Raw genomic sequence first — 14,950 nt, forward strand, 5'->3', positions numbered from 1 at the left:
GCCTTGTACATGTTACATATATACATAGAGAGAGAGAGAGACAGAGAAAAGAATGTCTTAAGACATTGATATTATACAATGTAGGAAGTATAAGGTTATCTAAATGGAATTAAGGTATATTGACTATATTTTCTTATTTTCTGTATTCTTTATGCTTTGATATCTGAGGTCTTGCTGACTGGGGAGGAACTGCCCCTCTCAGGGTTAGCTAATTTCTAGAGACAGTAAAGAAATCATCTGTGAGAGGATCTATAAGTGCAAAGTAACCAATCCAGAGCCCATACTCCCACACACCTCTTCTATCAGGCTCTTACACTCCACACCAATATTCCTCTACTCTAATCATCCCAAGGCCAGGGACTAGTCAACACGAGATAGCCCTTGCAAGCCAGAGCCCAATGAAATTATTCAAAGTAACCAGTCCTGCACTTGCTTTGTCTGCTTACCTCACCTGTATTTCATCCCATAAAAAAGCAAAATATAGGTTCTTGCCCATAATTTTTCCCCCCTCACAGCTTCCTGAACAACACTGGTACTTCCCTATGTGGCCCTGTATGACATACTATGCTTTGTGCCTTTAGGAATCTGTGAGTATAAAATAGTTTTTCATGGCAGTCATTGCTATGTCTATGTGTCTTCCTATATCTGACTGAAACAAGTCTCAAGTACATTTTAAAACATAAGGTTTGCTTGCTTTGCTTAAAGTAGTAAAACATTGATACCAGTAGACAGTGATAAGTTGCCTATGTATATTAAATTCCTATTTAAAACCACTAAGAAAATTATATGAAGTGATATGCTAAAATTATAAATAAGTTGGAATCCCAAAAGATATTCATGCAACCCATAGCAATATCACTACAGATAACATCAGACATTAAAGAAATAAAGCAGTACTATGAACAACTCTATACACATAATTCCAACAACTTTAATGAAATTTATCCATATTAAGGAAATAAAAAAACTACCAAAATTTACCAAAGATGAAATAGACAATCTGAATAGTCATATACTATTATTTAATAAATTGAATTCATAATTTAAAACCTTCCTAAAAGAAATCTTCAGGCCTAGATAGCTTCGCTGGTAAATTATCCCAAACATTTAAAGAAGAGTTAACACCAATCCTTTGCAAACTCTTCCGGAAAAGAGAAGATGAAAGAAAACTTCCAGACTCATTCTATGAAGCCAGCATTACTCTGATACAAAAATCAAAAACATGTAACAAGAAAGTAAAAATACATTCTAATGTTATTCATGAAATTAGTCACAAAATATCAACAAATTAAATCAATCAGTATATAGCAAAAAGTATACACCATGATCAGAGAGTTTATTCCAGAAATAAAGGCTGATTTAATATTTGAAATTCCATTAAGGTAATCTTATCTGTTAAAAGATGAAGGCAGAAAAATTACATGATTATGTCCATTGGTACAGGGTAGAGTTAGAAACAAACCAATATCCATTCTTTATTTAAAATAAATACTCTTTGCAACCTAGGAGAATCAATAGCTTCCTCAACCTGGTAAAGCGCTTACATAGTAAACCTATAGCTAACATCACGTTCAGTGATGAACATTGTATACTTTCCCCCTAAAATAGGTAGTAACATAAGAATCCCCACTCTCCCCACTCATGTAACATACTAGTGAAAGTCCTAGGCAGTACAATGAGGCAAGCAAAAGAAACAAAATATATACAAAATGTAAAGGAAGAAATAAACTGTCCCTATTTTCAGACCAGGTTTGTCTACTAGAAAACTCCAAGAGACCTATCAAAAAAAAGCATGTATAAGTAAGTTAATTCACCAAGTCACAGTATGGAAGAACAACACAAAAAATCAATTGTATTTATATATACTAGCAACAAAATGTAGAAACTGAAATTTAAAACTCAATACAATTGATAATCTTCCAAAATAATGAAAAACTAAAATAAAAATCTAACAAAACCTATTTAGTATGTATATGCAGAAAATAACAAAATTAAATGATTTATAAATAAATAAAGACATATGCCATTTTCATTGACTGGAAGATTCAATATAGTAAGGATGTCAGCGCTATCTAAATTGATCTATAGATTTCCTGCAATTCCTGTCAAGGTACTCATACCTTACACAAAAATTAACATAGTGCTCAAAAGACATTTCTTAGATTTCTCCAATAGCAAGCTCCATAAGGGGAAAAATTAATAAATAAGACATCCTCAAAACTAAAATTTTTCCCTATGATAGCCGATGAGAAGATGGTGAAATTGAAAGCTAGAAACTGGGAGAAAGTAGATCCAAATCACATATCTGACAAATGGTTTGTTTCTAGAATATGTAAAGAATGACAAAAACTTGATAATAAAATAAAATCCAACTAGAAAATGGGCGAAAACAAATGAAGGGACATTTCACCAAAGAGATTATACCGATGGTTAATAAACACATTTTGAAAGGTGTTCAACATCATTAATCTTTAGGGCAATGTAAAATCAAACAGCAGTGGGATTTCACTACAAGCCTACCAGAATAGCTAAAATAAAGGACAATGACAACAACAAATGTTGGCAAGGATGTAGAGAAACTGGATCACTCATACATTGCTGGTCAGAATATAAAAGGGTACAGCCAGTCTGGAAAACTCTTTTTATAAAGTTACAAGTGCAACTAATACACTATCCAACCATTGAACTATGGGAAATTTATCCCAGAAAATTGAAAATATGTATTACCCCAGAACATGTGACTGAATATTCTTAGCACATTTATTCATAATAGTGGAAATCTGTGAACAACCCAGATGACTTTCAATGCGTGACTGGTTAAACAAATCCTAGTTTATCCATACCATGGAGTACACTTAGAAATAGAAAAGAATGAAGCACTGATAAACACAGCAACTTGATTGAATGTCCAGGGAAATATACTGAGTGAAAAAGCCAACTGCAAAAGGTTGCATACAGTATGATTTCATTTATGCAACATTCTTGATGTGACAAAATTATAGAAATGGAAAACAGATTAGTGGTTGTAGTAATTCCGGAATGGAATGGGGTAGGAGTTGGTGGTGGCTATAAAAAGCCAACCTGAGAGATTCCTGTGGTGGTGGAACTTTCCTATATCTTGACTGTATTAATATAAGTATTCTGATTTTTCTTCACTATAATATTACAAGATGTCATCATTGGAGATAATTGGGTAAAGAGTACATGGAATCTTTCATTTCTTACAACTGTATGTGAATCTATAATTATCTCAAATATTTTTGTATTAGAAAAATATATCATAATATGATAAAACAGTGTAAAGGATGAAGGCATACACTATACTTGGCATTTGTAATACCTTATCATAAATTTGTTTAATATAGTCGCTGACTTGGCATCCATTTTTGGGCCTGACGTAAGTTATTTGAAACCCAGTCATGCAGGTGGCCTAGTTAAGACTTCCTCTCCCCTTGTGTTCTTTTGCTATTATAACCCACTTGTTTCTCATCTCCACTGGCCCAAAACCCAAACCCAACATATTCTCTCTCTCTCTGTCTCTCTCTCTCTCTGTCACAGACACACACACACACACACACACACACACACGCATACACTCACATTCTCCACCAGCTGGTTGAACTCCAAGGAACTTGCCATTGGTCCTCTGCCTTCATGCCTGACTTCTCTGGGACCTGTGAATAATAGATTTCTTCTGTTTCTTGCATTTGGTTTCACCTCCTCATTGTGTCTTACCCAACACACACACCTGAATCTAACTCGTCACCCGTCAGGGCTCTCCTAGACTGTGACTATTTTGGCTAATGTCCACTATCAATAGATAGATCTCAAGACCAAATTTGAAAGAGCCATAACAATAAAAATTATAACATATCTAATTTATAAAAGATAAAATATTCATCATTTATATTTATATGATTGCTAATAACCAGAGTTCAACTGTCAGAGTTCTAGCATCAGCATTTAGAAAAGAAACATTTATATTTTCTTTCCTTGGGAGATATAATTGCTGTGACTCATGTCATGTTGATTTTAGTTGACATGTATAATTTAGTTTGACAATAAATAAGAAAAATATTATTTGAAAAATAATATGTTTTTGAAATAAAAGGCTACTATTTATAAATTGGAAAAGGTCTTCAAGAACCCAGTGTTTAGTGACATATGATGATGTTTACTGCTGCTTTACATAAAGCATGCCAGGATCTCCAGATAATTGTCATGGAAGTTTATCAAATTACATTGGCAGCTAAGCATGGTTTCACATTTTAAAATAAACCTTCTTCCCTACTATGTCAAATATTCAATTTTCCACCTAACTTAGCTCAGGTTTCAATTATATAGATTTGTAATTATGATTTATAGCATAAAGCGTGTGGGTTTCCTAGCTAGTCAGTGAAGCTGCTGATTTTATTGAAAAACACAGGGTTGTAACTCTCATTACGCAAAGATGCCTGGCAGCGTGCCCTTTTAAAAAAAATATCCATAACCTGAAATTTAGACCTATTTATACCACCAGACTATTTCTATGAAGAGAGCAGAAACTGAATCTATTAAAATCACTTGTAAGTGTCCGGTTTTATTAAATGGAACACAAAGCACAGTGTCATTTCTCTTTTCTGTCATTTTATGCAGTTTCCTTCAATTCAGAAATACAGGTAAATATTATAACAAAAAGAGGACTAATACCTGCTTAGGAGTTATGAATACCAGGCCTTTACAAGAGGTAGATTAGTAGGTGGATATATATAGATAGTAGAGAGAAAGGGAGGTAGATAAATAGGTAAAATGTGTGTGAGTGATGAACTTGTGATGGGACGTCATTTTCCTTTATTGAAATTTGCTATAGTAAAATTTCCTATAGTTAATTGAAACCTGAAGACTGCTAGTGACATGTAACACTTTTGCCCCTTTTCTCACTGATACTCCTCCTATTTTATTAAGAATATAGAGGCAAAACAGAGGCAAATTGTCTGTTTCTGTCGTTACACATTAATAGATCAGCTTAATTTTATGTGCATCCATGTGCCTTGCCTTCCCTCACATTACATCAAAAAAGGACTCTGTGCTCTTATTGGCTAGTCCTCCACCAGTTTACTGAATCTGGTACCTACTCAATCATGTGAAGCTGTCCAATTTTCTCCTCTGTTTTCCATAATACATTTTTTTTTTTTTTTTTTTTTTTTTTTTTTTTTGAGACGGAGTCTCGCCCTGTCGCCCAGGCTGGAGTGCAGTGGCGCGATCTCGGCTCACTGCAAGGTCCGCCTCCCGGGTTCAGGCCATTCTCCTGCCTCAGCCTCCCCAGCAGCTGGGACTACAGGCGCCCGCCACCTCGCCCGGCTAGTTTTTTTGTAGTTTTAGTGGAGATGGGGTTTCACCATGTTAGCCAGGATGGTTTCGATCTCCTGAACAATCCACCCGCATCAGCCTCCCAAAGTGCTGGGATTACAGGCGTGAGCCACCGCTCATAACCCGACCTTCCATAATACATTTTTAATTGATTTTTCTTATCAGAATACGCATGTTACAATAGCACTCAGTTTAAAAGTCATACTGCTCTTTATCCCCTGACCCTATCACTGTCATCCCATTTCTCTGATCCTCCTTGATAGCAAAACTATTTGAAAGCCTGACTGTATTTACTGCCCTCACTTCTTATATCATTATCTCACCCAAGCTAATCCAGTTTTATTCACCATCATTCTCTTTTACTCTCTAATACTGCTCTTTTAATTAACTAGTAACCTAACATGCCATAATTATCCGTCATATGCAGTCCTCATCTTGCTCAATCCATGAGCACTACTTGACACACTTGATCTCTCACTGTTTTGGAAACAGTTGATCTCCAGGAATCAATTCTCCCTTTATTCTTCTTCTATTTCTTTAGTGAGCCCTGCTCATTCTCCTTTGCTGTTCCTGCCCCCCTAATTTCCTAGAAGCTATCTTCTCTTTTTATTTCTATCCACATTCATTTCTGATGGAATCTCATTTATTCACACATGAAATATCAACTTCTAAATTGATAGCCCCCGTCTCAACCTCTCCTTTAAATCCAGACTCATATATCCTCCAGCTATCTCAATATTCCCCCTACAGATATATGTGAGGCTTCTCAAACTTCTTTAGGTGCTCTGCTCAAGTGACACCTTATCACAAAGACCTTTCTGGAACACCCTGTATTAATGTTGATTTCACTCTCTAACCTTTAACTGTTTTATGTAACACCATAAGTATTATACATTTTATTTATTTATTAATGTCTACTCTCACTTGCCAACACATTCTGGAATCTCTGACTCAAGAAAACAGGAGATGTGTTTTCTTTAATATTTTATCCTCGGTGTTTATTATAATGCACAACACATAGTATTTTCTAAACGATTAAACAGAAGAATAAAGTAATGTAGAATAAAAACCATATTGCACAAAATGGAATTATCTAGACAGGCCTGGGGTTGTACCCTTGCCATGACAAAACCTTGATGTGTATATTATATTAGCTTCCTTTTTTATATGAAGGAAATCTCACTTATAAATATAAATAACTTTCCTGATTTCCCAGAAATAGTGAATAATTGAGCACAGAATTAAACTTCTCTTAGTACAGTGCAGAGGAAGAGGAAGATATGATGATTGATCAATAAGATATATTAGTTATAGTAGTAATAGTAGGAAACATTATTTTATCTTAAAATTATCTGTGGGTAATTTAATTAAAATTAAAACCAGCTACTTTCCTAGAAAAATATACAGTTTCTTAATAATTTTTTAAATCTTAGTTGTTTTTTCAACATATAAAGAAAAATGTTATCATAGAGTAATAGAGATGGAAGAAGCATTAAGATATTCTATTCTAAACACACGTGTAAAGCCAGAAACCCTTCCCTATTATAAATGTCAGTGGTTATACAATGTGTGCTTGACAGTCCTCAATGTCAGGAAACTTTCTCCTTCATTGTGCCTCCTATCAACAGTCTCTGATAATGGATTGTTCACTCATTTTGAGCCAGTAGTGAAGTGTTCACAGTAAAAGCAATTTTTGCTTTAAGTATAATTTTATTATTTGTGCTAATGTATTGTTAAAAAGAAAACATAAAACTTGAACTCACAGGTACTTAGCCCATGTTGTAAAGTTTACCTTAGCAATCATATTTGCACTGAATAACCCCAAAACCTACTTAAAAAGCATTATGTCATGTCTCAAACTGAAAATTTTTCTAAGAAGCATGGATTTGTGTTTCTTCCCCAGTTGCGTGTATGAGTAATGTGACCTTCTACTTATGTTTCCTTTTTCTATACTATTTCCTTTGACAGTGTCTACTTTGGATAACCTTCCATTAAATCAAACATTAGCTAGCTCTCTGAAAGGTTAACAGGGTAAAACAGCAACAGTCTCTAATTCTTTCGGAGAAAAATGTAATCCCTTAAATGCCCTTCTCGCTATTCAGTAGATACTTCCATTGGGTCAAGGGGGTATAGGTAGGAAAGGGAGAATGGTTCATCCCTAGCTTTTCCATCATCATAGCAACCAAATGGCAGTCAGATGATGTTTTTCTATCTGCCCTATGTTTTGAGTGCAAGAAGTTAGAATCTCTGTAAGTAAATTTAATGACATCCATGCCACAGACTCTGGGATAATATATAAAAAGAAAAGATAATCTCACGAATTAGTTTGCTAGGGCTGCCATAACAAAATGCTGCGGACTGACTTAAATGAAATTTTCTTTCTCACAGTTCTAGAGGCTACAAGTCCAATGTCAAGGTGTCAGCAGTTTTAATTTCTTCTGAGGCCTCTTTCCTGGGCAAGCTGTGTCTTCATGTGGTCTTTTATCAGTGCATTTGCCCCCAGTGTCTCTCTGTGTTCAAATTTTATCTTCTTATAAGGTCACCAGTCATATTGGATTAGAGCCCACACTAATAACCTAATTTTCACTTAATCAACTCTTTAAAGGCCTAACTTCCAAATACAATCACATTAAGAAGTACTGGGGATAAGGTTTCAACATATGAATTTTATGTTGGGGGCACGATTCAGCCCCTAACATCTCAGAAGAACCAGTTACAGGATGGGACTCTCCTTCAAACCACCAATAGAGTAATTATGTTCCATTTTTATTTTAAAAAAAATTAACTACTGGAAATACGAAGTACTCATATGGAAAAATACATCGATTTTATGTTTGAAAATGGTTAATGAAAAGTCACGTTCTTGATCACTTTGTTTCAAAAATAAAAATAAGTATTCTTAATTAAAAATAAAAAACTTGAATTCTTATTTAAAATAAACCAGTATAACAAAAATAATAGTACTACTTATGGTGCGAGTATATTTCTTTTTTTATTTTTTATTTATTTATTTATTTATTTTTTGAGACAGAGTCTTGTCTTGTCCTGTCGCCAGGCTAGAGTGCAGTGATGCAATCTCGGCTCACTGCAGCCTCTGCCTCCCAGGTTCAAGCGATTCTCCTGCCTCAGCTTCCCGAGTAGCTGGGACTACAGGCGTGCACCGCCACACCCAGATAGTTTTTTTTTTGTATTTTTACTAGAGACAGGGTTTCACCATGCTGGCCAGGATGGTCTTGATATCCTGACCTTGTGATCCGCCCGCCTCGGCCTCCCAAAGAGCTGGGATTACAGGCGTGAGCCACTGCGCCTGGCCGGTGCTAGCAAATTTCTTAGTGTCTCTTGGATTATCTGACATGGGCCATTTCTGATGCCACAGTAATTATTAGAAATTGTGCACAGTTTATTAAAAAACAGGAGCAGAAATATAATACAACTAAAGTAATGAAAAATGAATTGCCCAAGATGAAACAATTTTATTACTAAAATTAGGGTTATGTTCACTTTACTATCTTGAAAAAAATTTCTTGAAAGACAGAAAACCTGCCTGGCGCGGTGGCTCACGCCTGTAATCCCAGCACTTTGGGAGGCCGAGGCGGGTGGATCACGAGGTCAGGAGATCGAGACCATCCTGGCTAACACGGTGAAACCCCGTCTCTACGAAAAATGCAAAAAATCAGCTGGGCGTGCTGGCGGGCGCCTGTAAGTCCCAGCTACTCCGGAGGCTGAGGCAAGAGAATGGAGTGAATCTGGGAGGCGGAGCTTGCAGTGAGCAGAGATTGCACCACTGCACTCCAGCCTAGGAGATACCAAGACTCCGTGTCAAAAAAAGAAAAAAAGACAGAAAACCTCATTTCCATATTTCAAATAGGAGTTCAAAGGGTAAAAATTTCTAATACCTTTAATGAAAAGAACAATCAAAATAGCAATTTTAAATATACATGAAATAAAATTTGAATGCTAATTGTAACTGGGCTATGGTAGATTTTAAAAGCAAAGCACAAATATTAATAATAATAATAATGTCATTATTTTTAGTATTCCTGAGATACTAAACATGATTTATTATCAGGGTTTCTGAAATTCTAAAAATAATGTATAACTCTTTTAAAATATGTATACATGTGTAAAATAAGTTATGTAAATTAAATATGCATATTTTCCCCAGATGCTTAGTACTGTTGAACTTTAAGGATGATGACTGTAACGGAAAATAATAAATTTGTCTGTAGTTAAATTATGTAGTTACCGCATGGAAATGGATTATAAAAGAAAGAAAAAAACTCAAACATTTTGAGTTTATAATATGTTTTATTAGATTACTTAATCTAATAAATATAATCATTATACTAGCTAGATTTCCCAGTCAGAAGATACATACAACTGATGTAATTATTTCCAGCTTCCTGGTAAACACATATGAAGATGTGTTTAACTTCTAGTAGCGCTGAAAACTAAGACTAGCTGAAAACCTATTCCAAGAACCTAGAAACACTTTATACAATAAGGTTGGTACTCAAATAAGAAAAATAAACACTATGTTTTTCTTCTTGGGTAGGTATGGGTGGACAAAAATTTTCGATATCCCTAAACTGATGTATAAATGTAGGGTGATGGCATTAAAAATACCATTTGTTCCCCCACCCCAGTCTGCTCCCTGGACCTAACCGTTCATTGCAAATTTTAAATGTTATTTTAAAAAATGAGCTGGGAAAGAAGGCAGTTAGTCTCACTAGAAAATAGAGCATCTATAATCTATAATTGACACATGAAGTGACAGAAAGACCAAAGCAAACTTCTTGCAAATCCTGAAATAAACCCAAATATATATGGAAATGCTATGAAGCTAGCATTTCAAAATCGTACTCTTTTAAATAAGTGTGTTTTTTGATCATTAGTTCCATGTTCAAAAATCAATAACGTTAGATAAATTCTTCACTTCAGACATATGTAAATTACAAATGGATCACATATTTAACTATAAAAATGAAAACATGCAAGTATTAGAAGAAAACATGGGTAGACTTTTTGTTGTTGATATGTAATTCATGGTGTTTCTTTTTTTAAATTTAAGTTCTGGGATACGTGTGCTGAACATGCAGGTTCGTTACATAGGTATACATGTGCCGTGATGTGGTTGTTTGCTGCACCTATCAACTGTCATCTAGGTTTTAAGCCCCACATGCATTAGATATTTGTCCTAATGCTCTCCCTCCCCTTTTCCCCCACCCCCTGACAGGCACTTGTGTGTGATGTTCTCCTCCCTGTGTCCATGTGTTCTCATTGTTCAACTCCCACTTATGAGGGAGAACATGCAGCGTTTGGCTTTCTGTTCCTGCGTTAGTTTGCTTAGAATAATGGTTTCCAGCTTCATCCATGTCCCTGCAAAAGACATGAACTCATTCTTTTTTGTGGCTGCATAATATTCCATGTTCAGTATTCCATCTGACAGTATTCCATCCTAATATCCAGAATCTGTAAGGAACTTAAATAAATTTACAAGAAAAAAACAGCTCCATCAAAAAGTGGGTGAAGGAGATGAACAGACACTTCTCAAAAGACGACATTGATGCAGCCACCAAACATATTTTTAAAAAAAGCTCATCATCACTGGTCATTAGAGAAATGCAAATCAATATCACAATGAGATACCATCTTATGCCAGTGTGAATGGCGATCATTAAAAAGTCAGGAAACAACAGATGCTGGCAAGGATGTGGAGGAATAGGAACACTTTTACACTGTTGGTGGGAGTGTAAATTAGTTCAACCATTGTGGAAGACAGTTGGGGATTCCTCAAGGATCTAAAACCAGAAATACCATTTGACCCAGCAATCCCATTACTGGGTATATACCCGAATGATTATAAATCATTCTACTCTAAAGACATATGCTCACGTATGTTTATTGCAGCACTATTTACAATAGCAACGACTTGGAAGCAACCCAAATGCCTGTCAATGATAGATTTTTAATTAGAAGGAAGAACAGCTTTCCTGTCCATAGTCAAAGTATTAGTAGGGCAATGGGAAAACCATATAAAATAAAACTAATTTATGAGATGAAAAATGAACTTGATACATTCTCAAAGTTCTTTTCAATGTTAATTTTCAGTGATTTCTTGGAAGTTAACAGCATTACAGAGTGGTTCTTATCCATCCAAGGGTATAATAATAGCCAAAGACACCTGTGGTGAATTCAATAATGAACTTCAGTTCTACTTGTAGGCTTGGTAAGAAAGTTACAACCACAAATGGGGTACTAGATTTTTAATAAAATGGGCATGTTTGTCATGGCATCATCTTTCTATACTTTCAATTTAAATGTTAAAAGAAATCATGGTGTAAGTAATGAGCTACCTTTTTTTTTTTAATCTGTCTTGACTTCTTGCACTATCTTCACTGTCTAAAAGCCTAGATTTATTTTTAGTGGTAATATAATTTTTTTTAGTAATAATGTAATCTTGTGTAAGGCTAAGTTATAATTTCTAAACTTTATCTCCTTGGGGACGCATGCATGGTTGATTTGAGTTAGCCTTTGCTGTTGTTATCCAAACATATTTTAAAATGAATTAATCCATAGTTTCCCTGAAATTAAACATAATGAAATCTCCATAAACTATACTCTTAATAACATTTGCACTTATGACCTGTGAAATATACAGTCATCTAGCTTACTCTCATTACCTTGAAGGGAGGTTTGTAGATTTAAAGTCACAGTAGAAAATCTATGTTATTGTACTAAGAATAACTGAGAACCACAATAAAAATACTAGTCAAAAACAAAAGAGTAGGTTGGGTTCAAATATATTTTACAAGTTCTTGCAAATATCTCTGTGTGTACAAAATGTAATGACCTTCATAATGTATAACAATTTTTTAGGAAGTGCGTTTATATTAATTAACTTTATCTATTTCATACAACGATTCATGACAATATAGAACTCATAAAAACAAAATTGAAGATAATTGACTTTGTTTAGATCAGCAGTCCCCAAGCTCTGTGGCACCAGGGATCGGTTTCATGAAAGACAATTTTTCCACAGATGCAGACGGGGTCGGGGGAGATTTTTGGGATGAGACTGTTCTGCCTCAGATCATCAGCATTAGTTAGATTCTCATAAGCAGGCTGCAACCTAGATCCCACATACGTGCAGTTCACAACAGGGCTCGCTCTCCTATGAGAATCTAACACAGTCACTGATCTAACAGGAGGCAGAGCTCAAGTGGTAATGCTCACCCACCTGCTGCTCACCTCCTGCTGTGCGACCCAGTTCCTAACAGGTCATAGACTCTTACTGGTCCACCGCCTGAGGGTTGGGGACCCCTGGTTTAGATATCTTAGTAAACAACACAGTCTTTCAAGGGGACCTTGGGCAAGTTATTTAATTACATTGTGTCAATTTTTTCATTTCTAAAATGAGAAACGTAAAAGCACTTAATTTATGGTGGTTTTCTGAGAATTAAATAAATTGTATAAAAATGCTTAGCACAGAGCCTGAATATAGTCAATACTCAACAAATATTAACTATTAATTATATTAATTATTATTATTAACAATGTTACTAGGCCTTAGAATGTTTTAATTTCCTCAAGGAATAAAATTTAAAATTTGAAAATTTACAAGAATTTTCAGTTGGAAAGTTTTGCAAAGGGGCCATTTTTAATTTCCATTTGTGATGTTCTTAAGAGTTTAATAAAATAATTTTATTTGAGAAAAATGACTTTGATTATCATCAGTCTTACAACAGAATAAAAAATGAGTGTAGTCAATAATCCTCTATTATCTTGTAAAACAGTGTTACTTTTCTAAATAAAAGTAGACATTTATAGGCTTGGAAACCCTCGCTGTTACAAATGGCCCGAAGCTTAACATTCTTCATACCTCTGGAAACTTGTCCAAGAGGTAACTTTTTTTTTTTTTTTTAAAAGAAGGTCTCATGGCCATCTGCCTTTGGATCCTATAAGGTGCTACTTAATCGTGCAGCTTCCTGGGCCCTAGTTCAGCCTAAATAAATCAGAATCTCTAGGGATGAGGCTCTGCAGGTTCCATGTCTATCAAGTTTCTCATGTGATTCTTATGCACGGTAAAAGTTGAAAAATTCTAATCCATCGGACCACAAGAAAATGCTGTCAGTTTTTCTGTCTTCTGGTTTTCACAACTAGGAGCAGATGACCCTTTCTTTCACAGATAAGCTTTGTCTTTCCTCATGGATCAGCTAAATAAATTAACAGCTTTTAGTGGCAGCAATTTGGGGGCTCTTAGAAAAGACTTGCACCTATTATAGTCTAGAGAAACATATGAGAAAATAAAGGATCAAAACTTGCTGTACTTTATCCTCTGAAAAATGTGGTAACATATGAAAATACTCATGGGTTTTCTGGTTCTTTTATCACTCTGGGAAACCTCAGCCATCACTTTCAACATTTCTTCAGTTCTTCTAGCATCTTCAGGAGAAACTTCTTACTACAGGAAAATATGTCTTTTAAAAAGACTTAAACTTAAGACCTAGGACCATAAAAATCCTAGAAGAAAACCTGGGCAATGCCATTCAGGACATAGGCATGGTCAAAGCCTTCCTGCCTAAAATACCAAAAGCAATGGTGACAAAAGCCAAAATTGACAAATGGGATCTAATTAAACTAAAGAGTTTCTGCACATCAGAAGAAACTATCATCAGAGTGAACAGGCAACCTACACAATGGGAGAAAATTTTTGCAATCTATCCATCTGACAAAGGGCTAATATCCAGAATCTACAAAGAACTTAAATTTACGAGAAAAAAAAAACCATCCCATCAAAAAATGGGCAAAGGATATGAAAAGACACTTCTCAAAAGAAGGCATTTATGCAGCCAACAGACATATGAAAAAATGCTCATCCATCACTGGTCATTAGAGAAATGCAAATCAAAACCACAATGAGATCCCATCTCATTCCAGTTAGAATGGCGATCATTAAAAAGTCAAGAAGCAACAGATGCTGGAGAGGTTGTGGAAAAACAGGAACACACCGTTGGGAGTGTAAATTAGTTCAACCGCTGTGGAAGACAGTGTGGCTATTCCTCAAGGATCTAGAAGTAGAAATACCATTTGACCCAAAGGATTATAAATCATTCTATGATAAAGACACATGCACATGTATGTTTATTGCAGCACTATTCACGATAGCAAAGACTTGGAACCAACCCAAATGTCCATCAATGATAGATTGGATTATGTGGCACATATACACCATGGAATACTACGCAGCTATAAAAAAGAATGAGTTCATGTCCTTTGCAGGGATATGGATGAAGCTGGAAACCATCATCCTCAGCAAACTATCACAAGATCAGAAAACCAAACACTGCATGTTCTCACTCGTGAGAGTTAACAATGAGAACACATGGACACAGGGAGGGGAACATCACACACTGGGGTATGTCGGGGGGTGAGGGCCTAGGGGAGGGATAACATTAGGAGAAATACCTAATGTAGGTGATGGGTTGATGGGTGCAGCACACCACCATGGCATGTATATACCTATGTAACAAAACTGCACATTCTGCACATGTAACCCAGAACTTAAAGTATAATAATAATAAAAAAATAAGGTTGATGA

At 35.4% G+C, this 14,950-nt stretch overlaps 1 protein-coding gene across 1 annotated transcript in view; it reads left to right on the forward strand.

The window, feature by feature from the left end:
• The window catches only part of CFAP47 (cilia and flagella associated protein 47), a 439,964-nt gene that overhangs the window by 375,071 nt on the left and 49,943 nt on the right, over nucleotides 1-14,950 (forward strand). The window lies entirely within an intron of this gene.

This window comes from Macaca thibetana, chromosome X (assembly GCF_024542745.1).
Source record: "Macaca thibetana thibetana isolate TM-01 chromosome X, ASM2454274v1, whole genome shotgun sequence".
NCBI lineage: Eukaryota > Metazoa > Chordata > Mammalia > Primates > Cercopithecidae > Macaca > Macaca thibetana.